The sequence below is a fragment of the Octopus bimaculoides genome, chromosome 5, assembly GCF_001194135.2.
Source record: "Octopus bimaculoides isolate UCB-OBI-ISO-001 chromosome 5, ASM119413v2, whole genome shotgun sequence".
Taxonomy (NCBI): domain Eukaryota; kingdom Metazoa; phylum Mollusca; class Cephalopoda; order Octopoda; family Octopodidae; genus Octopus; species Octopus bimaculoides.
Genome location: NC_068985.1, coordinates 42,646,161 through 42,647,029, shown reverse-complemented (window position 1 = coordinate 42,647,029; position 869 = coordinate 42,646,161).

Below are 869 nucleotides of genomic sequence, written 5' to 3'. Positions count from 1 at the left end.
CTGGCCAGATTGGAGCAATCTCAAGTATAACCAGCCGAAATTGCAAAGATAATCTGGAACTCGATTGGAGAAAGAAAACTCCGAATGACCCGTCCTTGTTTTCTTTGTATCGTCTGTCTGGATGTTTCGTTGTCCCTTTTTTGTATCACCTAACTGTCTGGATGTTTTGCGTTCTTGTTCCATTTTGTATTTTTTATATATAAAAATATAGCGGCGTACGTACACTTTGGTCTCTTATATTATATCTAAATTTTGTACGACTCTATTATTCTTTCTATTCTTTCATTCTTTCCTTCTATCTATCAGCCCCTTCACACTTACTTCGTTCATTCCATTCGTTCCTTCGTTCCCCCCTCTCACATTAGAGGTTAGAAGGGTCAAGTGGTGAAGACATTATTTCGGCGTAGCTAAGGCATCTGGCAAATGTAAACTGTTGGCTATCTAGGATCGAATCCACTTCATGCTTGCAATGATTCTCCTTTCCCGAGCGTCTAGTAACACAATCTGTATCACGTCCTCTCGTTGTTGTTTTTTGTCTTTTTCCTTTTTTTAACTATATTCTTTTACTCTTTTACTTGTTTCAGTCTTTTGACTGTGGCCATGCTGGAGCACCGCCTTTTTAGTCGAGCAAATCGACCCCAGGACTTATTCTTTGGAAGCCTAGTACTTATTCTATCGGTCTCTTTTTGCCAAACCACTAAGTTACGGGGACATAAACACACCAGCAACGGTTGTCAAGCGATGTTGGGGGGACAAACACAGACACACAAACACATACATACATATATATATATGTATACATATATACGACGGGCTTCTTTCAGTTTCCGTCTACCAAATCCACTCACAAGGCTTTGGTCGGCCCGAGG